The following is a 26,912-nucleotide window of genomic DNA, read 5'->3' on the forward strand; positions in this document are numbered from 1 at the left end:
CCCAGTCAACGTTCAATTATTCGCCCAAATAGGGGTAGTATGAACACATTTAGAATAATTTTGGATTTTGAATGCATTCTGCAACAGTCTTGTAGATTTTTTTTTTCTTTCTGATTTCACGTGACTTACATGAGCACATACGCAGGTCAGAGACGTGCCTGCCGGGGAGAAGTGGACACTGGTGGTTGTGATCTGTTAATACGCCACAAACAGAGTAGAAAACTGAGATTCTTTTATATTGTAGTTATTCCTAAAGAGGATCAGCTGAACCTAAGCACAGCCCCTAAGACAGAGACCCTGCTCCCAACTTGGCCTGAGTAGATGCATTTGTCAGGATTGGCAGATGTTGCTTTAGTTTCATCTTATAGTCCAGAGACTCAGGCTTGCCATAATTATCTATTTCGTGCAGCTTTCATCTTTCATTTGGCAAAATGATTCATGTGGAGTGTAATGTGCTTCTCTGATTACTTACCCAGAAATTTGTCTTCCTCTGATAAAATTGCTTCTTCCCTGCACAAAGATGGGAATTTTCAGTTAAGGTACTTCAGTACCTTTCGTCTCCTTTCACTCATCCATTCATTTCCTCAAAGCTTACCTTTAGTGAGCATCTACTGTTGCCATCTCTGGGGACACATACCCAAATAAGAATAACTCTCCTCTCAAGGGGAGAAGGGCATGTGTGAAAATGACCTTCATGGCAGAGACTGACTGATGCCAAGGAGAGGCCTGGGAAGAGTGCCCGGGTTTTGATGTTGGGGAAAGATCATCACACAGGGGAGTGCACTGAGGGGGAGCAGGACTTGGGCTTGAAGTCCCTGAAGTCTGAGAGGCTGGTTCACTGCTTACTCACAGAGGGACGTATACATTCCTCCAGGGCCATGTATTTCGTTGGAATTCACCACTCACGTTAGCTCTCCAGTATTAGGTGGGGCAGGTCAGGCAATACTTAGAAGCACAGAACTCAGGACATCCTAGCTTCTCAGGGTGGGCACAGCCCTTCGCGAGTAATTGATCACCTTCCTTTATAGGCAAGGAGCAGAGGCCCCAAGAGATGAGGTTCTTCCATCCAGGGACCCCACTGAACTGAGAGTAGAGCTCCGCCCTCCCTCCCTCCGTCTGAGTGCTCCTTCTACCATCCGCAGTGCCCTACACAAAGTCAGGGACTTTGTCATGAACCAGGAGAAGGGCTGAGACAACACTCAGTGGTACCCCTCTGTCATTCGTTGCCACTGATTTATGAAGACCGACAGAAAACACAGAACAGTCAGGACACACAGTGGTTCCTTCTAGACCTGTGCTTAGGACCCCAAAGGGAGAGGCAAGCACTGTAGGGTTTAGGGAGGGAGGATGCAGAGTGGGAGTAAGGCTAGTGGCTGGACACATGGGGGACAAGGGGTGCCCTGAGAAGAGTTGGAGAAAGATTTGCCTGGGCCTCTGACCTGGAGGTCTGCTCCCCTGAGCCTTTTTCTTTGCTAGTCTCTCCCCACCTCCCTCCCCCCTTCTTTGACATCCAAACGTGCTGCTTTTTTTTTTTTTTTAACTTTTTAGTTTGAAATAATACTGATTCACAGCATGTTGTGAAAAGAGTACAGAGAGGTCCCCTGTACCCTTTATCTATTTTCCCCAATGGTTATATTTTACATAACTATTGTGCAACTGCCTATCTGGGTTTTAAAATCTGAAATCCCCCATCCCTCCCTGCCCTCGCCCCTGGCATCATCAGTCCCCCTAGTATAACCCTCAGGCTCTTCCTTGGGCAAATGTCTCATATCTGCAACTTGAGAGCAATTCTGTTTTCTGGATCCCAAAGTCCCTCTCTTGAGAAGAGGGGAAGTTATAACTGTCTTGCCAATTCTAAAGAAAAATACAAGTGCAGACAGGATGATCCTGAACATGCGAAACAGATGGCCGCCATATTTAGTGAGGACTAAATGGATCCCAGGGTTTGGGAGCGGAGACTTGATTTCAGCTCTGGTACTCTGGGGTGGTGGTGTGGGGAGTGGTTACTTCAGGAAGCCTCTGGACTATTGAACAGGACCAGTCCCTGAGTCTGGGGGGCACCCTGTGAAAGGAATAAAGAGGAAGAGTTCCTCTGCTCCTGCCTCTTCCTGGCTCTCCACTCTGGTGGCTCTTCCCTCAAGCCAGTCCTGCTGGTAGCAGCTTCTTCATCATGTCTTCCCCACGTCACTGAGCATCTAGAACTGGGCCTTCTGTTCCAAATAGAGTCTGGGTCTTCTTCCCGAAACACAAGCCCTGTCACTGTGCTCTTTTTCCTTAAATTCATGTTGCCTGACACTGTGCAATCTTTTGAAAACACCGCTCCCCTTTATGTGTCCCCTGGCTGAATGACATTCAGTAGCACCCAAGGACTTTTTACCCCAAGGTTGAATCTCTGGCCTTCCCAGTGTTATTCCTGTTTGAAAGCAGATCCCTGGAACATACCGTGCTCATCTTCATGTGGTCTTCCTGTAATCAGTAATGACCTTCCCTCTCCAAATCCTACCTTCACTCCAAGGTGTGATCGAAGCCCCAGCTTCTCCATCAACTTCTCCCTGACTATTCTAACTCATAAAGGGAGTTCTATTTCAGAATTCCCACTGCTGATTACCTATCCTGCCTCTTGGTATTTAATCATACACAGTGTTTATTGTTAATTTTTCTGCTGTTGAATTTTCAGTGCTGCCTTATAACCAGGCTTTCCAGGCTGCCATGGACATGAATCTACCGCATATGGTGTGAGAATTTCTTCCCTCATTTTACTTTCATATTCTTGTTGGGCGACCTTTGCATCTTAACTCAGGAGGCAAGTCCTGGGGTTTTGAAATGGACCTGTCACATTCCTGTGCCCTGTGCACCAGCAGGAGGAAGAAGGAGTGTCTGCCTTCGTTGGTGAGGCTACTTTAATAGGAGCATTGAGAATCACCCAGAAAGGGTCTCTCAAATAGTCAAAATGTTTGGTTGCCAGGGAGCCAAAAAGGGACAAATGCTCAGCAAATGTTCACCATACTTATATATGACATATTAAATATTATATTTAATATTTTCCAAGTCCCAATATTCCTAACTATGAACTGAGAATAGTAATATTTACCAAAGAAGGCTCTTTTAAGGATTAAATAAGATGATCTGTGTAGTCACAGGCTGCCTGACATAAGTTAGCACTTAACAAATGTGAGCTCCCCTTTCTTGCTATTAGTTTCTGAGTCATTTACTGGGCCAATTATTCCCCATCATCCTCTAGAGCTACTCATCTGTTATAGCAACTTTAGAGGACATCTCTAATAATTCCCTACTCCTTTTTTTGTTGTCTATTGAACAATTCCAAACCTTTTTTTTTTTTTTTTTTGGCAACAAAAGATTGTGACAGGCTGCTTTTGTTTTATTTTATGATATGCCTTCCTTAAATATAAATCACCACTTAAGAGATTTGCTGATTTTTATTTTCTTTAATTTCTTCTTGATGATTTTGAAATTGAGTGGGTTAGGATTAATTTGGCTTTGAGGTTTGGGGCTGCTACTCTCTCACCGCCTCTCATAATTGGCAGCACCAAGAGGACCCAGGGAACCAGAGCGGGTGCATTATCGATTTGACTGAAGGGGTGGACGTCATTACGATTGGCAAAGTCATGGGCAGAAATGAGTCTGTGGTCTCAACTGAGTAACTAGCAGTAAACCAAGAATTGATTCTGTTGTAAGGGTCAAATTTTTCCAAAGGGCAGATGAAAGTGTTCAATTGAGTATCACCTCAGGTTGCAAACACTACTCTTCTCCTACCCGAGAGTAGGTGTTCCCTTCAGTGGTTCCCTATTATCTTGACTGAGTTGTGACAAATACCCACTGCAGAGTTGGGGCTCTGCTGCTGTTGCTGTTGTTGTGAGTAACCTTTACAATCAAGTCACGCTAAGGACATGAGTCATTTAATCGTGGTCTGCGTGGATCCCACTGCCCAGTCCCAGCCTGTGGGGACAAGGTGAGGGGGCTGCACTGGGGATGCCAAGGAAGGAAGTGGGGAGCGACTTCCCTCACTCATCAAGAGAGCTACTTCTGGGCTGCCATCTGGCAGAAGAAATTACTTCTCCAAAACTGCTAGTATAAGTTAATGGGGCCTAGAGTACACATAAGTGGGCCATCAGCCACAACCTGGACTGATTTGCTTCTGCCTATCATGCACCAAGACATGGATCCACTGGATATGGTGTGAGCATTTCTTCCCTCATTTTTCTTTCATATTCTCATTGGGTGAGTACATAAAAAGTTCATACATTCTATAACATGACACCTCTTTGATGCTTAATTCTTTACATATGACTCCATCAAGGGGGCGGGTAGGGCTGCCAAATTCAAAGAAGGGCCACACAGAGACTGAGAAGCTCGAAAACAGCCTGGCTTTATGGGTGTTCCTATAAAAGCACATCTCCCTTTGGATTTATGGCTCTCATTTTATTCATTTGTTTCCTTCTTTCTCTCCCTTCTCGGATAATTAGTCTATGTGCCTCAGCTGTTGGTGCCTCAGTAAATATTTGCTGAATGAATGAATGAATGAAAAGTACTACCGGCAATATGTACCAACTCTCGGGATGTGCAAGGGGGACCGAAAAGAGGTAGATGTAACTGACCCTTACTGATGCCTTGACTCAATTCCTTGGTCAGGCAGACAGGAGGGGTGGCAAAGAAAGAGAAGAAAATGATGAAGACACTCGGTTTTATCCCATCTGAGATATCAGGCTTCCTTTTCAAAGGAAGTTCAGGAAATGGAAACATGGGCAAGTAAGCATGCAAAGAAGAAAATGTGCTTTAGAGCCAAGTGCAGTCCCCTGGCTTAGGGTGGTGATAAATAAAGGACTGATGTAGACGAATGATCCACAGTGAAGTACTAGATGATTCGGAGTTGGGAGCCAGCCACCTGAAGTCCTGGGGGGTTCTCGAGGTAGCTTGCTGTTCTAGAGACTTAATTACCACTGTAACTCATGACATATAATTGCATGTCAGATAGGCTAGTTTTCATGCTGAACTGCAGCCTTGTGGAAATAAATGATGCTTCTTTCTCCTTCCCCTGCAAACTGACCCACCAGCTTGCTGGTACACGTTTTGTTATTCCTCTTTCCTAGAGTTCTTTTTTTTTTTTTTTTTTGAAGATTTTATTTATTCATTTGAGACACAGAGATAGAGAGAGCACACGTAGGGGGAGAGGCAGAGGGAGAGGGAGAAGCAGGCTCCTGCAGAGCAGGGAACCTGACGTGGGACTCTATCCCAGGACCCTGGGATCATGACCTGAGCTGAAGGCAGACGCTTAATGACTGAGCCACCCATCTTTCCTAGAGTTCTTAAACACAAATAGAAGCAGTGACATGATTTCATGTAGAACTCACATAAAACTTGTAGAATCCTAGAATTTAAAAGTTTTTAGAGTATATATACTTGATTAAAATCAGGAAAGAAGTAAGTCAAGTTCCAGGGAATTTGGGGTTTAAAATACATTAAATTGAATTTTAATTCAGGAATTTTGAAATCTCTTTTTTCCCTATAAATAGATATAACACTCCCCCCCCCCCCCCCCCCCCGCCCCCACCGCCACCACCATGTTGGATCCAAATCTCACTATAGTGCAAGGGTGTATGAATAGGAAATGGATAGTTAGCTTTGGAATAGAAAGTTGAAGGTAGACCCCAAAACCGTGTAGAAAAATCTAGAGGAATTTATTATCTAATCATGTACTTGTTATACTGAACAGAGCATGAATAGTCCTTACATTTTTTACATCTGTTTTTCCAAAGAGCCAGACTTCATTACCCTATAGCCATTAATTTAAATTTAAAACCAGAAAATGCTCATGATTATCAAACTCCTGAATATGAGACCAGATGTTTAGAAAATTGTTTCTAATGTAGGACTTTCTCACCTTTTCTTGAAGAGACTTCTTTTGGTCTCCCACCAACCTGAGAGCATCTAAGAGGACCTAAGCAAGGGAGAAGTCTGTAGTTGAAGATTTATATTTATAGCCCTTGATGAACTGAATACATTTACAAGCTGCATTTTGAAATCATAATGATCTAATGTGAAGCAATCAAAATTCCAAAATCATCTAATCAAGAATGACATCAGAGGCAAACAATCTCTAGATGGAGTAGGTATAATTCCCTCCGTAAATCTTCGATTTGGAGCAGATGTTCTAATTCTGTGGATTAAGTCAAGAAGTGTTGAGCTAAGATGTCCAGAAGACAGTTATTTAGAAAAGGTGTACCAGGGCGCCTGGGTGGCTCAGTCGTTAAGCGTCTGCCTTCGGCTCAGGTCATGATCCCAGGGTCCTGGGATTGAGCCCCGCATCTGGCTCACTGCTCGGCGGGAAGCCTGCTTCTCCCTCTCCCACTCCCCCTGCTTGTGTTCCCTCTCTCGTGGTGTCTCTCTCTGTCAAATAAATAAATAAAATCTTAAAAAAAAAAAAGAAAGAAAAGGTGTACCAATATGAAACTTTTTTTTTAAGAGGAGGTCATTAATACCTCATGCCTCCAGCAATTTGTTCCTAACCATCCTTCCTCCATGAATTCAGGAGGATTGGGTTACCAGGCAAAACAGAGAGCTCATTGCCCAGGAGAAAGGGGTGTTTTCAAAGAATAGCCTCCGGGTGGCCCAAGTCCTGCAGAAGTGTGACTATTCTCTTGTCTTTGGGAGGTTCTCTTCCTGTTCTTATCTCCCAGCCCTTTCCTATCGGACTGCGAACAAAAAAGAAGAGCAGCAAGTTCTTACCGCTTTTCAATTCCAAAGAGTAGCTATTTCGGTCCACTGATCAAGTAAGACATATGGAATCAGAAACACAAGATCTATACATTTTCCATCTCATCTTTGGCATCTCGATCAGGTGGACCTCCTAGCATGGGAGGGCGGGGATGGCATGTACTGATATGGCCCCAGTTACTGCGACATCCGAGCCCTGGCCCCTGATCTAGAAACAGAGCTGTTGGCTCCAAAGGTCTGTTGTTAACAGTTTATGCAGTGTTGTCAGAAACTGCATTCATTCTTTACTGTTTTCTTATTGCTTTTATAATAAATATTTACAGATTTATTGCATACTTATTTTCCAAATGGATAGACATTTTTAGAAGTGACATTTCTGAAAGTGCAGAAGCTATCTGGCGCATATACAATGTTTCATACCATGTGTTTTCTGACAAGAGCATCATCGAAACTGTCTCCGTAGTTTATCTGATGAAACTCTATTGCAGTACGTTGTATCAAGTTTATGGCCCCATTCTTCTCCTCTATGCTTTTTATTTTTACATCTGACATAGGGAACATGGCAAGATTTTCTTTATTCCCTAGCAAAATAATCCATAAAAGTTGCAGGAACTTCTCTCTTCTTGCCGGTGTAGTGGGAGATCCTGCATTCTGCAGCTTGTCCCCTCTCTAAGGGAATCTATTTCTAGTCATATGTCCATACATTGACTCTTTCCTCTTGAGGAAAGAGATGGATGAAAGGAGAAAGTCATGGAGGAAACTATAAGATGTCTTAATGTTTAAACTCTACATTATTTTTATTAACCTTGACATTGGAGGAAGGGTGCCACAACAAAAGAATTCTCTAAACCCTTTTGGTATCATGGTGTCATTTGAAGAGGTAGGTTGGCTATTTCTCTGACAAACTATGAAAGTATTCTAAAATATCTGCACAGAAAAGGTTCTATGACATTCTTAGAATTATAGGGTAATAGGGCAGAATGGGGCGACATCTTATTCTATTGTTAGTTGTTTTGGCTTCAAAAGAATCAGGTGTTTTGGCTGTGGGGGAATTTTCATTTTCAGCCAAAAGTTCTGGATTTAACAGAATACCTAGAGAAATACCCATGAGAACTAAGGAAAAGCACTATAGCCTCTATGTGATCTAGACTCTGTTTAAGAGGGGTTGGTTTGAATAGTTTAAAGCACTAGCCAAGGCATCTGTGCTTCCAATTGTTAGTTCTTGCCTTTGAGGTGGTATAGGAGACCTAGTTTATGATAATTCTTCTGGACCTGTTTTGTCCCCCAAAGGGTCCCCAGTGGCAGGTAAATTGTGTCATTAGAGGAAAAAGAAGATAAAGGACAGGTTACGTGTCTATTTATATAGAAACTGCAACTAAGACCAATGGGTGGTGGTTTCAAGGAGGGAGATTTTGATGAACTACAAGGAAAATGTTCAAATCCTAGAAGCTTTTAACGATGACATGACCTTCTTGAAAGAGTGAGCTTCCTGTTAATAGATGTGTTCAGGCAGAGCCTGGCTCATTACCCATCAAGATCAATTTAGAAGGGATTCCTGCATTGTGGTTTATCTGATGTTTTAGGTGTCAATTTCATCAATTATAAGCATTCTAAGAATCAGTGTTCTATCAGTTTACATATGTAAAATTTCACTAAAGTGAGATTTCACTAATTTGTAATTTGGAATAATTGGGCTGAAGTTTTTCATTACATAGCACATATTTTTTCTTTTTAAAGAGAGTATAAATAAAATTAGAGGAAGATTTTAAAATCAGTTAAAATATGCTGCTGTGTTTAAATGCTCTAGAAACACCAATTTATTTAGAAAAATTATATACTCATTTTAAGTCATTTATTATATATTGATTTCTATTAGATATCTCTTAGTATAAACTTGAATGTATTAAAAGCATTGAAATTTTCTTTGGACATAATCTAATCAGAAAGCTTTTTTTCCCTTCTAAAATAAGTCCGAGTTAATGATACTTTACATATGTTTATCTACATATGTTAAAGGATTTTCTTAAAGGTAAAACCATGACTCTTAAATGAACATAAAATGAACACATGTCAAAGATTTTATTTAACTTTTTAATTAATGAGAGAACCAGAAAAGTATTATAACTGGTTCAAAGTAGAATCCAAAGACCAGATACATTTATAGGTCATTAGGAATGCCAAAATAAATTTGTGTAAATAAATGCAAAACTGACTTCTTTCACAATGGGAAAGGGATGTCAAACTTCCACTGGACAGATTTTTTTCATTTTTTTAAAAGACTTTATTTTTAACTAATTTCTACACCCAACATAGGGCTTGAACTCACAACCCTGAGATCAAGAGTCACACGCTCTACTGACTGAGTCAACCAGGGCCCCCAGATTTTTGCATTTTTATGGACAGGAATTAGTTGCATTACTACCAGGTTCCTACAATTTGACTTCTATCTTTTCAGAATTGTTAAATAGCCTAACCAAAGACAATGAGAGGCAGAGAAAACCTGAATGAATTAACTAGTCAGGAAAATCAAATTTCAAACTCTCAATTTTTACACACACACTATTTATGTCAAGCCCTATCACTGGGAAATTATAGTGATGCTATTTTGGAGACAGTATCCCTATCTATTGATATTGAACCAACTATTTCTATGTTCAAGACTCAAGTGAATTTCAGAAATTCAGTTCATCACACTTTCTATTCCCAATATGGAAAGTGATTATTATATTGAAGAATACAAGATTTATACACAAGATGAGTAAGACGGCTTCATGGAAGATAAGAGGTTTACTCATTGTTCTCAGGTGCACGTGTCCAGGTAGTGCTGAACTGCTTTAGCAGTGGTGTGGCATCTTTTTGTTTTTTAAAGTTTCAGATAAATGATGCAGGAAAGGGGTCACCAGGAAAAATGATGTCATTGTCAGATACAAGATAATAAAAATGAGTTGGGAAAAAACCCATCTAGATCATACAATATTCAAATGACAGACTTCAAGGGGATCACATTAGTGGACTGAGCAGCTAGTGGTCTTAAGAGCTTGAGTACATTTTTTTTTTTTATTATCCTCAAAGATATGACCATCTTTGTGATGAAGGTGTTGAGCTTTCCCTGAGCCCTGTGTTCCCAGAGAACAGTGTAATGGTTGAGAAATCTCCTCACCCTTGTTGGGTTCTAGGGAGTGGGTAACCACAAAGGACAACTTTGCTTGGTCTATTCCAGAGATAAGATCCATTTCCATCATTCCTTATGACTCCTGGTATTAAAGTATAGATGCTGATTTTCTTATTTAAGCAAGCCATGAAAAGCAAAAAGTTCAGAAACACAGTCCAATAATCACAGTAATACTAGAATAAATTATAGCCATCTAGGTAAACATATCGAGAGGATACCACTAATTATTTTTTTGAAACCACTAGATATTAAGTATAATTTCTGGTATATTAAAGGAATCAGAGACATGTTCTGCTCTGTGCCTCAGTTTCCTCATTTGTAAAACTAAGAGTTTGGGCTAAATGATTGCTAATATTCCTTACCTCTTTAATACCATGAGCTCTGGTCATTCCTGGATTCCGCTTTTTTAGTACAATGGGATTAGTTGGTTTCAGAGTCCCCAGGTGGTTAAGCAGTAAAAAAATTAAAGAATTGGTCTTCTCTGTAATTCATCTCTGATCTGCATGCTTGAATGAAACCTATTATATTATGCAGTGTAGTTGCTAGAGGTTTCTAAGAAAAACAGGCTTATATTTATTTTAAACAATCTCATTTCCTCAGTGAGGATCCTGAAATGCTAGGGGCAGGCTGCAGGAGGCCCTGAAATCTACTGTCTTCAAACACTGAAGAGAAATAGTTTGATTCCTTTGACTTAAGCTATAGAGTACCCAGGCTAAAGGCTACTTTGTATCACTTTGGGTATGCCAGGCACTGTTCCAAATGGTTGAAGCCATTAACGCATTTAATCCTTACACCCTTTTCAGTAGGACTATAGTTAAATCATTGCCATTTTACTGTTGCAGACACTGAGATGCAGCGAGTTGGAATAGCCCGTCCAAGGTCACAGAGTTGCAAGGGAGAAAGCCAGGCTGTGGGTGGAGCCCTGTCATCCGGGGCTGAGTCGGTGCTCCTGACCAGTAGGCTATACCGCTTCAGCAGAGAAGTGGTAGTCTTTGGTGGACACTGACAGCCCTATCATCCTACAAAAGGAAAAAGAATCTCTCATGCAACTGTGCAAACTCACCATTCACCAAGGGCATAAGCAGCCAGTCCCAGGGTAGACATTTAGATGAATGAAATGCCTTACCGAAGGTTATAAAACGACTTGGCCATGAAACAGAGGAACCCATGGTCTTTTCGTTTCTAACTCTCAACCTCTTGTTCATTGCTAGTTTATTCTTGCAGCTGACATTGTGGAGGAAAATGAGTCTCTTTTAGGAGTTTCTTTCTTAGAGCTTGTCATGCCACAGAATTCTTTAATGTTTGCAGCTCATGATAACATGTGGTCTCTGCTAGAACTCCTGTGGTTTGACACCAGCCTCTACTAGAGATTATGGAAGCTTTTGTTTTCTTAAAAACCTGGCCGCTCTTGGAATTTAGGCTTGAGAGAACAGAAGTGAGGTTGGGTTGCCTCCAACAAAGCAGTCAAGTGTAACTAATACTGTGTTATTAGCACGGGGTGAAATTTTCAACTTTCAGTATCTTGATGAAACATAGACAATAAAAATTGCTCGGTGACTTTTTCTAACCTTTCTAACCTGTATTTTACTCCCCAAGACCACGATCCACTTTGCATTCTCAGACAATAAGCTAGGGAGGTTAAAAGTGTGCCCCTCGTGGCGAAGGACGGCTTCCCTCTAAACTACTATGCAGCTACGTTTGGCAAATTTAAGTCTCAAGAAGTCTTAAAATTTTCCAGGTCCTGAAATGGTCTTCCTGATGACAGACTGAAATAGTTGTCAAGGCTCCGATGGAGTGAGAATCCTTCATTCTGAAAAAATCCAAGGAGCTGAGCTGGTCAAGTCCCCAAGTGTGGTAAGAAAACATTTCCTGCATCCCCGTGGATATTTAATTAATCTAATTGTTTTGAAATGTTCTATTTAAAAATACAGTAGGAATAAAACAATACAATGCATTAAAATCACAGTGGTCTTCGTCAAGGCCCATTAACACTGCAAGTATAGAAATCTATACACATATCTTTACTGGGGTTTGTCTAGCATTCTCTCCTTTAGGCATTTTGGAAGGCTTGGAATATGTATATGACTTTGAAATGTACTTTCTAGCTGTCAGGAATTAAGTGATCAGGGACAGTGTGTTTTTGCATTATATAAGAAAAAAGAAGGCTGTTTGTTGCTCCTTCGAATTCATTCTTTGGCAGAAAAAGAAAGATGTAGGACGAGTCAAGGTGAGGTCACAGTCCAATAGTGAGACCAACATGGAGCTAGCCTCTTCCATGGGCTCCTCGGAGTTCTCCTATTCTTCCATCCCACCTCCCTCTCTGTTGCCTAGCCCAGGCTGCTTTCCTCCTGGATTTATCTTAAGTTCTTGACTCATCAACTGGCTGCTCCTTGACTGGAGATATTTGTGGCGTGGGAGGAAACCATGCATTGGAGTTTGGGGAGGGCACACTCTGGTGTCCGAGAAGGTGGTAGGGTCTGTCCTTGGTGGTGGTGGGTGGGGGATAGTGTGTTGACTAGAACACTTACAGAATTAAGTGTCAGGAAACACAAATTACAGTTCTAGTCTAGCTCTGACTCCAGACTTTGAGAAAAATATTTAAAGCCACTGAACACCATTTTTTAATTCCTTGGAAAATAAAGGCATTGGGCTTGTTAGTAATTCTCAAACTTCTTTTAGCCTCAGGACTCATTCTTCAAAGGGAAATGTATATGTAAGTATAAGGCCAAGTGGAAGGTAGAGTTGCTCTGTTTGAATGGGGGCAAGCCTGACCCCACTCACCCCCTGGGTTCTCCCTGGAGGCATGCTCCTTCTTGGCCTCATTTAGCTCTAGAAGGATCCCGAGGAATATGAGTTGAGAACTAGATTAGATACACGTTGAGGACTCTAAAGGATTCTGCTCAGTGGGGGATGTGAGCAGAAGTGAAGACCTTTCCTTCCACATATAAAGATAGAATGTGTGCTGGGGGGAGACATAGGGGAAGATGTCAGATAATCAGAAGACAATTACCTGCTACATTGTGAAGTACTCACCAAAGAGAATTGTTTGGTTTGCCTTTTCCCTAGGGAGACTTATTTGTGACCGTGCCCTCAGAATAGTGAGTCTTAACCTTTTTGGTATTTGCCCCATTTGAGAAACTGAAGAAAAATGCACACAATAACTACAACATTTTGAAAGTGATTTCAAGGTCTTTTAAATGCCCAAAGCCCAACCATGGATTGTGGACTAAGAACTCTGCCCCAAAGGTCTCTTATTCACTTGGTTGCTAATTTCTGATTCACTCAAAGGCATCGTGGCTGACACTAAATCAACACCAGAGGTGTTTGCATCTGGGGCAGCCTCCTAAAGATGGCGTAACTCAAAGGAATGGCTCTAACACTGGGGATTTGGGGGCCCACTGGCAGGCCAGTAAGGAGTTCTTGTTAATAGTCTTAGAAAAATAGATCCTATTGTTTGCAAGGAAACAAGCATTATTATTTTTCACTAACTTCCGAATGTTATCAGTATCAGCTAAAATCACCCTGTTTTAAATGTGACATATTATAGGAGAAGTAGTCTGCATTCTTTCCTGTTCATCAGGGGTAGATTGTCCCCAAAGATGGCCAAAAACTCCCATCTATGACCATGCATGTTCCTCCTCCCTTCAAGAGGAGGTCTGGCCTTGACTTGCTTTGACCAACAGACTGTGGCAAAAGTGACACTGGGCCAGTTATGGGCCTCACTCGTAAGAGGTCTGTCAGCTTCTACCTTGGCTCCAGTCTCTCTATGATGCTCTAGCTGTTAGATAAAGAAGCTTGAGGTCAACCACTAAATGATGAAGAGTCACAGGAGAGGGGTTCTGGAAGATGAGGTGCCATCTTGGATGATCCAGTTCCAGCTGAGCTCCCAGGTAAATACCACCATATGAGTGATCTCAGCTTCTCCCTCATGGAGCAGAAGAGCTGAGCTCAGCCAACCCAGAGAATTGTGAGCAATAATGAATTGTTTTGAACCACTAGGTCTGTTAAACAATAAATTAATGAAATGTTATCCCTTGGGCATTAATAGGCAAAACAAATTTCTAAGATTTCCCACATGCAACTCAAAATCTTGAAGTTATTTAACCATTGAGCTATTTTATCACTATCTCTCATTTAATTTGTTGCTTCCACACTCAGAATCCCACAGAAAACACATATATCACCAGTTGACCAGTGAGGGCAGTCTGTGGTCCAAGCACTCACTTTGAGGACTGACTTTTTTGAGGAGACTCCAGGTCTGGAAAGATCTAGACATGAGATTTTCAACTTTATGATGCTCACATAAATAGTTAATTTGTTGCCTTTCTCTTACCTCAGATAAATAAGGCAAGTTTCTTTTCCAGGGAAAGTGATCCAGAGTGAAAAACACAAGTGGCCTTATTGTAAGGGGATGGTCTAGGCCTTACATCTAAGAAGTCTCAGTGATTTATTGACTATTTTGTTTTCTAAATGGTTCTGTTTGGACTATGTCGTTACAGTGACCATAAAATGGTTGAGCGAAAAATAAAACAAAGTCAAACAATGAGACAGGGATTCCATGCCTAAGAGGGTGTGCTAAAAACCAGAGATTCTCTCCCTTTTTTTTTTTTTTCCCTTTTTTGCTTTTGTCCTGTTTCTGTTACCAATGACGGGGCTAGAGACTTAGTGCCAATGGTCAGGCGCAGCAACAAAATCACATTGCGTAGCTTCCCCTCGTGGAAATGGTGTTATTTATGTGACTGTAGCTCCTAGACGACCCCTCCCTGAACCCCTCCTTCCCTGCATAAGTTATTTGCTGTTTAGAGCCCAGAATACATGAGGATATGTGTTGGGGCAGAGAGGTAGAGATCATAGCACAAGATGATCATCATTTATTGATTTTACCTGAAAATAAGTTTGCTGTTTCTGCTGCTAGTGTGTGTGTGTGTGTGTGTGTGATTCTAACCAAAATGTGTGGTGTCATACTTGGTAAGAAACAAAAAGAAAAAAAAAAAAAACCATGAAGTTTTACACAGGGGAGGTCTGGGTAAGACAGAAAGAGGAAGGGGGGTTTATAGAAAGGAGAAGGGAGATGAATAGGGGGCAGGCAGTTGGAAAGATACGTGTCCTCATCAACACTTTCTGGCCAAAGTCCCAGAGTAGAAAGGTGTTCTAGAGCACTGTGGGGATTATCATATGTAATTCAAAAGAAAAAAAAAACAGTTCTATTTATGGAATTTTGTAGAGTTAAAAGCATCTACTAAAGAGCAAAATAATTTCCTTTCTACGTAGGCCTATGTGTGGCTGAGTTCTGGATGATATAACTGTGGAGTCAGGAAATTCCAAATACAAGAAAGAGAAATCAGCAGCTGAGCAGGGGCACTTGAGCTGGAGAGGAAGCAAGGCCTTGGTATGGGAAGGGAGGACAAGGAATGAGTCAGTGGAGAACTTTGAGGGAGAAGCAGAGGAAAAGAAGATATAAGAAGGAAGAGAAATGAGCAGGCCAGGAAGAGCCAGAGTTGGAGAAAAGGCAAGATGGCAAATGAGAAGTGGGCATGAGAATCTGGGTAAGCATTTCAAAAACCAGAGGTCTTGCAAAAAGGTGGCTTCTCCTACTCATATGATGTGGCCTCTCAGTCTCTTAAAATCAAATGTGTTTGACAGACAAGCAGAAAAAGCAATGAGACCAAGGTCACGAGTTTTATATCTCTGTGGGTCACTTACTAGCTCTAAACTATATTCTGTACCTTACTTTTGGTTAGCCATTCAATAGTTCATGTCATTGGTCCCAAGGGACATGGATGAGAGAGCATGCATGGCCTCTAGACAAGCCAGATTTATGACCAGAGAGTGGTGCTTCAATAATTTTATCTTTGCACACCCAAAGAGCATCGTGCTGCGGTAATGTTAATTGTATCATCCATCCATTATATCATTGATAAAGTACCCATAATTTTCTTTCTCCAATCCTTTGAATAGGTTGATGAAGACATAAAGAGACTATGACTCCTTTCTTGACTAAAGCTAAGTAATCTATTGTTGTGTGTATATATATATTCTATTTTAATGTGGAGGCTTAAATCTGTTTGGATCACTATCATCTTCAAATTTATCTATTCAAAAGATCCATATTTTCCTTTGTGTCTTTATATAGATTTAATTTTTTTATTGTAACAGGAGTCATATTTTTATTTTTTTATTTTTTATTTTTTTAAAAGATTTTATTTATTTATTTGACAGAGAGAGACACAGCGAGAGAGGGAACACAAGCAGGGGGAGTGGGAGAGGGAGAAGCAGGCTCCCCGCCGGGCAGGGAACCCGATGTGGGGCTCGATCCCAGGACCCTGGGATCATGACCTGAGCCGAAGGCAGACGCTTAATGACTGAGCCACCCAGGCACCTCAGGAGTCATATTTTTAATTACCTTTTTGTTTTGAGACACAGATTCACATGCAATTATAAGAAATAACACAGAGAAATCCAATGTACCCTTTACCCAGTTTCCCCCAATGGTAACATCTTGCAAATACGATTCATAGCCAGGATGTTGACATGGATGCAGTCAAGATCTGGAACATTCCCATCACCACCAGAGCCCTCCTGCTGCCCCATTTTAGCCACCCCCACCTCCCTTCATAGTGTTTGTTTAAGTACAGTTTGCACACTTTGGACATCTGGTTGTTTCCAGGTTTGGGCTATTATTAATAAAGCTGCTATAAACATTCGTGTACAGGTTTTTGTGCGAACATAAGTTTTCATTTCTCTGGGATAAATGCCTAGGAGTATAATTGCTGGGTTGTATAGAAGTTGCTAGTTTAGTTTTTAAAGAAACTGCCAAGCCGTTTTCCAAAGTTCCAAACTGTTTCCATTTTGTATTCCCAGCAGCAATGGAGGAGTGATCCAGTTTCTCCATATCCATGCCAGAATTTGGTATTATCACTATTTTTTGTTTTAGACATTCTGATAGTTGTATAGTGGAATCTCACTGTAGATTTAATTTGCATTTCCCTAATGGCTAATGATATTAAACATCTATTCATGTGCTTGTGTGTACGTGTGTGTGTGTATGGTTGTGTCTGGGGAAAAAAACATTTACTTGTTCTTTAATGTTCATTTCATATACTTTGTTCTCATGTCACTAGCCTTAATATGTGGAGAAAGTCAATGCCAGCCTCAGAGAAGAAGCTCAGTAGAGATTTCCAGCACACTGGACAAGGAGAAGTAGAAATGTTATTTTGAGCTGGATGTCATTCTTAGCTAAAAAGAAAAAAAAAATTGTTTTGTGTAAGCGTCAATGTAACACAGTATAACAATAATACAGATTATTGTTTTATACCCCCTCATAGGTCTAGCCCTTTTACCTCACGTAATGTTAGGAGTTTTTGTAGCCATCTTAAAGACGTTGTTATCTTTGGCAGAAGCATGGTGGCTTGGCTCAGGAAGCAGGCAGTAACAATGATATCAGTTCCTTTTTATTTTTTTTCTTCTGCTGGAACATGATGTTACCTAGAATACATGAGAATCTGGCAGAGGGCTCTATTTTCTTCCCCTGTATTCTTTTCACACCATCTGTTTGGGTGTGCTAGAATCCACTGGAATGTCTTTACAAGGTGTCAAAACTCCGGGAACTCCACTCCATTTGGCAGCAGCAAGAGAAAGGATAAAGTGATCATGGGAGTCGTATGGAAGGAAGAACCTGGGGGAGTGTCTGTCACAATTACAAAAGAGACAATTTACGGCGTGAGAGAGTCCAAGGTTAGTGTCACTTCTCTCAGGATCTATTTCTGATCAAGTTCTCAGGAATGGATGCCATGGAGGCTTCCTCGTTCTTCAATGAGGAAAGTGTCACGTGAGGCTGCAGACTGTTCCAGAACCATCCCCACGCCTGCCTGGAATGCCCTCAAAGAGAAAAACACAGAAGAGCATTTGACGGCCCGAGAAATCCCTCAATTTAGTGCAAGTCCATTTTTGTGATGGGTTAGAAATCCAGCTCGTCTCTAAGTCGTTTCAAAGGCAGAATTTTAATTTTGTTTATTAAAAATATAGAAAAACAAAACAAGACAAAAGCAATCCCTCTTCCCCCGAAACTTGTTTATAAACTGTATCGTGTGAAAATACAACTTGGAAAGAATTGTAGTTTGACTCTAAACCGTTTGTTCACAAGCTCATGGAATAACATGGTTCTTGGATTCATTAACTCTTATTTATAAACTTAAGGTTGTTTTGGAGCAGGAAGCATAACATTTACTAAAAAGAACATTGAAATGCATTTGTCTTTTTAATTAAAAAAATACTAAGAAATGAAGTCTGCAAAACACAAAATCTTAATATTGCAGTAGGATTTTCCCTCATTAAAAATATATATCAAACCATTGTCTGATTGAAACTAAACACAGTTAAACGTATATAGATATAAATTATATAATTTACATTTATTATACTTAATCCAGGTACACATGCAAACACATTTGTATATATAAATTATGTATGAAATACTCATAGCTAAAATTTATGTGGCTATATTTGAAACTGTGACATCAGAGATAGGCTTAAAACACGTTTAATTACATTACCAGCGTGTATAATCAGAGTTAGAACTACTGATAGATTTTGCTGACAAGAATTATGGAAAGTAGCAGCTAATTCAGGATTGTTCTATTACAGATATTACAGGGGAAGCAAGTCTGGAGAGTGGATTTAGAATCCCATATTGTTCACTTTTTGTGGGAATTTTATTATTTTAAAAAAGCAAATTTCTTAAGTAATTTAGGCAAGTAAACTCTAGAATAAAACACTTATCGTTTTTGATAACTATTTGTGATTTTTTTCTCATATTCATGAAGCTGAAATTCACTGTAGGCCACATAAAAATGTATGAAATGTATCATATGAAATATATCATATATAAGTACACGATACACCCAATTTCTTGTCTTTCACAGGAAGCTTATAAAAATATGGTATTTTCAATTGATACAAGAAAATGCTAAAAGGTGTTCCGTGCAGAGGACTGAAGAGACCTTTCTCCTTAAAATCCCACAGGGCTCTGTGGCCAATGTACGTAAGACCCTAAAATATCCATGTTTGTATTTTCTCTAAGCTATGCATTGAAATGATGGGAGGAGACTTCTTTGAAACATAGGTGCCTTAAGTGTCCTTTTAAAAAGTTCACTTCATTTACAGCTTGGAAATCCCTTCTGATGGAAATGGGTAGTTTTTTGCAACCACAGCAAAAAGTGATCTTCTTTGACTAGAATATTTAAAACTTCTCTGAACCAAACCACCTTGCTGAAATAAATGTACTTTTTGGGTTGCATGATCACTCTAAAAAAAAATGAGTGGGCACAGTGTTTGAAATGATATTTCGTAAATTAACATCATTACCAGCAACTAATAGAAATGTCGCGTCGGCAGCTGCAGCTTTGGTTTGGTCTGGTTTGGTCCAAACAATGTGGGTATTCTGCATTACAGACATTTAAAAGGTGCTGATTCACTCATACTCATTTGTATCTTCGAAATTCTCACCTTACAGGCCATTAACACATCTCATCTATAATTAGGGTTTCTGGATCCTTAAGAATGTAAGCCAGAATAAGGAGGAATTTCCGTAGCTGATTCCAACGTGTGTCTCACTGGTCTTGGGGTTTGGTGTCTGGGAAGGTCCCATGTCAGAAACCTGTGGACAGCCCACGCTGAAGTTAACTAGGCGTCTCCCCTGGCTCAGGGAAACTTCTCTGTCTGTTGGTGGAACTTCTCTGATCCTGGCAGATGAGACAAACTTTGCAAAAGAGCAAGTGGATTTTTGTGCCCAGGTCCCCTCGGCCAGCATTTCTGGAGTTTAGGTTGGGCTTAGGTTTGCTGTGGGATATTTCAGTGTGGAATATAGTCTGGCTTTGGGTGACTCTCAAGGGTTAGCCCCAGTGAACACATGAAAACCAGTGGTCGGAAATGAGGAAAACGTTCAAGTTCAGAATCCGTGGTGGCAGTGAAACGTGACTGTTTTTGAAAGTCATGGAAATCTGAGAGCCCAGTGAGTAAAGGAAGTCTCTGCAAATGTGAGTGAATGCATCCCAGGTCTCCTGTTATAATCATTGGGGTCTACTTGTAAGTGATTAGTCAAAGGTGGATAACATCATCAAATACATTAACATATTGTAAACAGATCAGGTGGACAGAATGAGAGAGAACAGATGGCCAGAGATCACTTCCAAGCTAACTCCAAAGGCTGGTGGTCCAAGAGGTAAAGATTCTGGGGCTGAGCACAACTCATTCATTCATTCATTGCACCATTTACGGAGTGATACCATGGACCCTGTTCCAGGCCCTTGTCCAGGCTCTCGGGATTCACAGCAAACTACAACAAAGGCAGACAAAAATCCCCGCCTCACTGAAACCTTTACTCACAAACCCAAGCACATTGTTAAAACGTTTAATACTCATAAATAAATAAGTTATTTTCAAATTATTAAAACAGTTAATAATAAAAAAATCAGAAAAATTGCTGTTCAAATAGCAAAGCATTTCATTTCTTAATATGTAATAACAATACCACTTAATGTATTAAGAGAAAAAGATTTACAAATGAAGTTTGGCTTTCTGCTTTCAAAAAGGAGAAGGCTTAGAAATGGGGGTTGCCGGTAAGCAACTTTTTAAAATAAATAAATCCAAAAAGCAACTTCCAATAACTATACTACCAACTTCTTAACTAGGTTTTAATCTCCATGGTTTTTTTTAAATTTTATGTAAATTAGAACTTCTTTTAAATGTGACTAGAAATTTTTGTCTAGTATTTCATTTCTGAGACTCTCATGAACTGGTCAAAACTGTATGCAGTTATTGCATATTTAAATAAATAGGATATTGATTACTCAGGCAGTAATAGAAAAATGGAAAAATGGAAAAATAGCAAAGGAAATCAGAAACAAGTTTATAAACAGCACAGAGATATTATTTGAACTTTATGCTTTGTTACCTCATCATATTTGTTTATTTCACAATAAAGGAGTAGAACAGCCGGTTAAACAATTTCCTCTGAGGCAATCTAAGCACATAAGTAAAGTAGGGAGCTGAGAGCATTCAACTTCATATTATATGAAAAAAATGTGTGTGTTTTATCCAGTTTGACTCTAATGAAGGAACAGATTTTGCTCACTTTGGCTCCTTTCCTCCATAACCTCATCTGCTTCTCAGAAAGTCTTAATTGGTGTGCAGTTCAAATAGCACAGAGCAAGGACTCGGTGAGCTTGTGGTTTCTATCACAGGAGAGGGGTCACAAATGCCAGCTTGTTTTTCACGAGTAGAATACAGATCAACTCCCTCTTTCCTTGATGAATTTGAGGTCATTCCATAAGTGAGTAAATCAACAAATGAATAAATGAGTGGAGAATAAATATGGCCAGAGTTGCTCAATGTCTTGCCAGTGTTCCGCTCAGGTTCCCATCCGGCCAACCTTAATTCATTCAGGAGCCGGTGAGCTACTCACAAAGCTAAGAGGGAGTCCTGCCACCAGATGTCCGAGATCTGAGGTGGGGACGGACTGAGCAATCACAGCGGAGTGGGACGAGTAGCACATTTGAGGAACATGCAGGGATCTGGGGGGCGAAGAAGGGCATCTGAGTGCCTGGTTGGGTTTGAGAGGGTGGGTGGTAAGGGAAGGCTTTGCAGGGAGGCTCACATAGCATCATTCAGAGATCTGAGTAGTCTTCCCAAGGACTGGTAGCCTTCTAGACAGAGGGAACAATGCCTGCCGTGACAAAGAAGCAGGAGTGGTCCCAGAGGGAATCACAGGCATTTCTGCTGCTTTTCATTCATTTGTGCAGATTCAGATTTCCATCCAGCGTCTATCTCCTTTTTGTTCTGCCTAAAGAGATTTCTTTAGCATACATGGAGTGTAGGGATGGATGATTGTGGTGAATTCTCTCAGCTTCAGTCTGTCTGAAAAAGTCTTATTTTCACCTTCAGATTTGAAATATATTTTGGGGGTATTGACATCTTTTTTTCTATCTTTTGGTACTTTAAATAAGTTTATCCATTGCCTCTTGGCTTGCACGGATTTTCACAGGAAAATTCTTATTTGTGTTCCTGTGTATATAATGTATCTATTTCATTTGGCTGCTCTTAAGATTTTCTTTTTAGTCCTGGTTTTCTGTAAATTTTTTTTTTAAAAAAATGAGCCTTGGGGTTGTTTCCTTCATGTTCATTTTGCTTGAGGTTTATTGAGCTTCTTGGATCTGGAAGTCTATTGCTTTCATCAAGTCTGAAAATATTTTGGTCATTGCTTCTTCAAGTATTTTTTAATTCCCCTCCTTTCCTATCCTGAATTCCCAAGCACGTTGGACTTCTGGTATTTTCCCACAGATCACCAGTACCCCTGTTCATTGTCTTTCAGCTTTTCTTCTCTCTGCTTTATTTTGGATAGTTTCCAATTCACTGATGCTTCTTCAGTGCTTTTCAATCTAGTGAATTTAAAGTTTTTTTCTTTCTTTTTTTTTTTTAAAGATTTTATTTATTTATTTGAGAGAGAGAGAATGAGAGACAGAGAGCATGAGAGGGAGGAGGGTCAGAGGGAGAAGCAGACTCCCTGCTGAGCAGGGAGCCCGATGCGGGACTCGATCCCGGGACTCCAGGATCATGACCTGAGCCGAAGGCAGTCGCTTAACCAACTGAGCCACCCAGGCGCCCTAAAGTTTTTTTCTGATACTGTAGTTTCCATCTCGATAAGTTCCATTTAATTCTTTTTGTATCTTCCATTTCTCTCATCATGTTCATGTTTTCTTCTTACCTTCTCAAACACATAGAGCATATTTAGGGCACCTGTTTTGACACCCTTCTCTCTTAACTACATCATCTCTGCCGTGTCTTGCTCTGTTTCTATTGGTTGATCTTTCCCCTGGGTATGGATCATAGTTTCCTCCTTCTTTGTGAGCCTGGCTGCTTCAGATCGGATGATGACACTCTGAATTTACATTGTTGCATTTTAGCTTTTGCTGTGTTTCTTTAAATGTGTTGGACTTTGTTCTGGCATGCAGTTAAATTACTTGGAAGCTGTTTGATTCTTTCAAGTGTTGTTTTTAAGATTTGTTAGATCACTTCCAAATCTGCCTTTGGTTGAGGTTATTTGAGCTCTATTACTAAGGCAAAACCCTCCTGAGGACTCGGCCTTATGTCCTGTATGTTACTCGGCTTTTTTTGTTGTGGTTCACGGAAGCATTCAACCTACTGTTTTCCAGTGTTTTCTTCACTGGACTTGTGTAGTTTCCTCTCAAGCATGCAATGGGACTTCTTTACGGATTTCTGGAGCTCTTTCTCAATCTGTCTGTCTCCCTCCCTCCAGCACTTCCTTCTCCAGTACTCTGCTCTGTATATTCTACAGAAAAAGAACTGAAAGAACTCCAATCCTGTCCTCTCCATTCCAGTGAGAATTCTGGGCTTCATGGAAACTGTCTTCCGGCAATATGGTGGGGCAATGGTAGGTCCCATTTAGTTTCTTTCCCTTCATGCATTGCCTATGATTCAATGTCTGAAAACAATTGTATCATATATATATATATATATTTGGTTTTCTAATTTTTTTTAAAGAAAAATCCAGTTTCTGTCTTCCATGTGGTTAGAAACATTGTTTTTCTTAAAACCCTTTTTTTATTATGGAAAATTTCAAACATACATACAATTAGATAGAATGACATAATGAATCCCTGTGTACCCATCATCTAGCCTTGACAATTATCAACTCATGCCCAGGCTTCTTTCATCTAGACACTGTCCTGCTTCTCCTGGGGAAGATTACTGGGATTTCTTTGAGGCAAATCCCATGTATTTGATAATCTCATTTGTAAATATTTCAGTATGCATTTCTAAAAGATAAGAGCTCTTTTAAAAGGCATAACCACACCAGCATTATCATGCTTACAAAAAATGAATAACAATTCCTTAATACTGTCAATTACTTAGACAACATAACATTTCATGTTTTCCTAGAGGAGGAGGACGCCTGACCGAAATATTCCCAATGATGATATCCTAGGGTATGGTCATATCTGAACTTGAACTCCCCCCTCTATTTCTAAACCCCTTTCTGTTCAAATTTATCCTTCCCCCAGCAAAGAAATATCCAGGAGCTCCTTCTCTTCCTTTTGTATTTCCCCACCTGATTTAAGCCCCATCTCCTCAACCCCAGGTCCTAGTGCGTAGCTGGCAGATGAGTATCTTTAGAGATAAAGGGAACATCGTAAAGTTGCTTCCAGCTGTGACATAATATGGGAGAAAGTTACAGGCAGTTTTAGTAACAAAATGTACTCCTCCCTCTGTATCGCAATTCCAAGTGAGAGAAGAGGGTGTAGAAGCATCTCGGAGAGGTCGTGTTATAATTGCTTTGCTTTGCCTGTAATCGTAATATTTAATTTATTTTGAAGTTTCAAATTGCTCAAAGGAAGTCATGAGACCTTATGTTTATCAAGAGCGGTTATGGGTTTGAAAAGTTGGAGCAACACCAATTCATATCAAGCAAAATCGCCCACCCCCTTTCTAATATAAACCAAGACTGGCCTTCTTACGTGTGATTTCAGGGGAACAAAAATGGTTTCACCTCTTCCTTGTCCACTCTCCACTCCCAAACGTCCTCACCTGTTCTTGGACACTTGCAATCTTCTGCGTTTGGGAAAAAGACCACAGATAGAAAGAAGCGACTTTTAAAAACAGTGTTACTGATAATACAATTCACGTTCCGTACAACTCACCCATTGAAAGTGTACAACTCAGTGGTTTTTAGTATATTCGCAGATATACTACAACCATCGCCTCAGTCGATTTTAGAACATTCTCATGATCCAAAAAGAAACCTGAACCCATCAGCAGCTTCACCCCTATTTCCCTCCAACCCTCCCTGCCCGAGGCAACCACCAATCTACTTTCTGTCTGTGTAGATTCGCCGACTCTGGACATTTCATATAAACATAATCATGCAACACGTGATCTTTTGTGACCAGAAAGGGAAGTGATTGGCAGTAATTTAAATTCATATTAAGGAGGGAAAGAGTCCTTTCTATCTCTTTAAATAGGCTTTTGATCAGGGGAGGCATGGACCCTTTTGGTAGTAGGACCTGGCGAGAAGAGGCAAAGCAGAGTGAGCGGAGAGGGGTGGTCCTCACTTCACACTCTTGGCCGGGACAGACCCTGGCTGTCAGCATGGAATGTCAAAGCTTCCAGATGATCATTCAGTTGCTGGCATAAAGCGAGAAGGACTTGCTGAAGTGGCCCCACATATGGATGCGGGTAAGTCCTGGTTACTATCTGTCGCATTCATAAATACTGGAAATGAGACTTATAATTAGACCTCACTTAACTGACAGCTCACCTTGATTTCTCGCTGAGCTGCTTACAGTTCCGAAGTGCCTCTTTCCTCTTTGGTGGCTTGTAACTGAAACAATGTTGCTCAGGCTATTTGCCCGATCAGGCCAGGTAACGGGGCACCAGGCTGTCATTTTCATCATGAGGAAATAGGTCTTTTGGTGTAATTTTCCTCCAGTAATTAGTCTCTCTGTGATTTTTAGACTTTGTGTCATGTGGTGAATGCAACATGTTCGACAGCATTCCTGCCGAGGAAATATCTTCTATGATGGGTAAGCAAATATCATCTTTCATTAAAAACATCAGAAAAATTTCATCTGAAACTTCTGAACAGCCAGGGGGAGGAAAACTCCTAATGACAACAAAAAGCCCGCTTATGCCAAAATCCACACAAGAGTGGCTTACCGAGCAGGCTGGGGGACATAGCCTTGCCGATCATTCATCAGCCTGTGGGCTTGGGGTCTGCTCTTCTGTGAGCCACGACGCCTTCTGAGACAATCGCTTCCTAGTCACCAAATGGTGTTACTTCACCAGTGGAATATGTAGCAAATTAGAACACTTCCCTAAGCCAGGAGTTTGATAAATCAGGTTTGTGCTCTACAAATCCTTATTTCCCTTCTGTCTTTTCCTATGTAGGTCCACACCTCTTCAGAAGCATCTCAAGATCTTTACAGAATGAAGCAGTGAAAAAAATGATCACCTCCTCTTTGGCGAATAAGATAAAAATCTTGATACTCTCCTTCTGGAAGACAGATGATGCTTGAAAGAAAACCTGATTCTGAAAATCTGAGCAAGAAAGCCATAAACTCTTTTGCTGTAAATGAAGGTATAGAGGGATTAAGACTGAATCATGATGGGCATGTGAATGGCTAGAATTCTACAACACTGCTGGTGGGAGAATAGAAAAGTTGGGCTGCTTTGGACTGCTCTTTGGCAGTATCTCAAACCCTATGACACAGAATTCCACTTTCAGATAACACACACACACACACACACACACACACGAGAAACAATTGCATACCAACTAAAGACATATCTAAGAAGGTTCCTACTAGCTTTCTCACAATGGCAAGAAACTGGAAGCAAACCAAATGTCCATCAACAGGAGAAAGGATGAATAAATTGTGGCATTCATACAATGGAGTACAACACAGCAATAAGAAGAACAAACCACGGAGACACACAACAATATAAATGAAAAATGAATCTGGCATGATTTTGAGTCAAAAAAGCTTAAAACAACCAAGCCCATACTAGATGGTTCAATTTAGGCGATTGTGAGTGAGCACTAGTAACCACTGATGGTAGAAGTCAGATGTGTTTACCTCAAGGGGAGGGCAGTATTGACTGAGGGAAGGCCATATGGGAACCTTCTGGCGGGGGGCTGGAATTATTCTACAGTCTTGATGTGTGTGGTGGTCACATGGTGTATTCACGTGTAAAAATTTACTAGTTTTTATCTGTACGATTCGTGTTCTCTACTATAAATATACATGCAGAGTCTAGCTATAAAAGGATATATTACAAAGATGGGGCTAGAAGAGATCTGAGAGCTCGTTCCCAGGTGAGACGGGCTTATTTGGTTTGGTCCTTTTGCCCATGCAATGCAGCCATCATGGATCACTGCTGACTCTCCTCTTCTTTTTGGGTTGCATGAAGTTCACCTACATAGAAAGAAAGAAAA

At 40.6% G+C, this 26,912-nt stretch overlaps 1 long non-coding RNA gene across 1 annotated transcript; it reads left to right on the plus strand.

Annotated features, from left to right (window-relative positions):
- Positions 1-23,024: 23,024 nt before the first annotated feature.
- LOC116643829 lies at positions 23,025-26,608 on the plus strand. Its single transcript, XR_004301635.1, has 4 exons — positions 23,025-23,351; positions 24,940-25,153; positions 25,432-25,500; positions 25,865-26,608. It is a non-coding gene; the product is annotated as an uncharacterized LOC116643829 (long non-coding RNA).
- Positions 26,609-26,912: the final 304 nt, after the last annotated feature.

Source organism: Phoca vitulina, unplaced genomic scaffold (assembly GCF_004348235.1).
Source record: "Phoca vitulina isolate PV1807 unplaced genomic scaffold, GSC_HSeal_1.0 scaffold27, whole genome shotgun sequence".
Classification (NCBI taxonomy): domain Eukaryota; kingdom Metazoa; phylum Chordata; class Mammalia; order Carnivora; family Phocidae; genus Phoca; species Phoca vitulina.